The sequence below is a fragment of the Penaeus monodon genome, chromosome 27 (genome assembly GCF_015228065.2).
Source record: "Penaeus monodon isolate SGIC_2016 chromosome 27, NSTDA_Pmon_1, whole genome shotgun sequence".
In the NCBI taxonomy this organism is placed as follows: Eukaryota; Metazoa; Arthropoda; class Malacostraca; order Decapoda; family Penaeidae; genus Penaeus; species Penaeus monodon.
Genome location: NC_051412.1, coordinates 2,927,242 through 2,927,546, shown reverse-complemented (window position 1 = coordinate 2,927,546; position 305 = coordinate 2,927,242).

The following is a 305-nucleotide window of genomic DNA, read 5'->3' as shown; positions in this document are numbered from 1 at the left end:
ACCCACCACCCAGGCCCTCCCAACCCCCGTGCCACCTCCTTAACCTCTCCTGCAAAACCCCCCTCAGCCCCCTCCCCCATCCCCTCTCCCCCCTCGACCACCCGACCCCCCCCCCCTCGACCACCCGACTCCCCATTACCTGGCGTCATCAGGCGGAAGATCCCAGGACACGCTGCTCCCGAAACCGAATTTCGTAGCGACTTGCCCGGGGGCGTGGGGGAGGGAGGGAGAGAGGGGGAGGGGGGCCGGGAGGGGAGAAATTGGACGGGAATTGGACAGTGCCACACGCTGGCACTGCAAGGCTG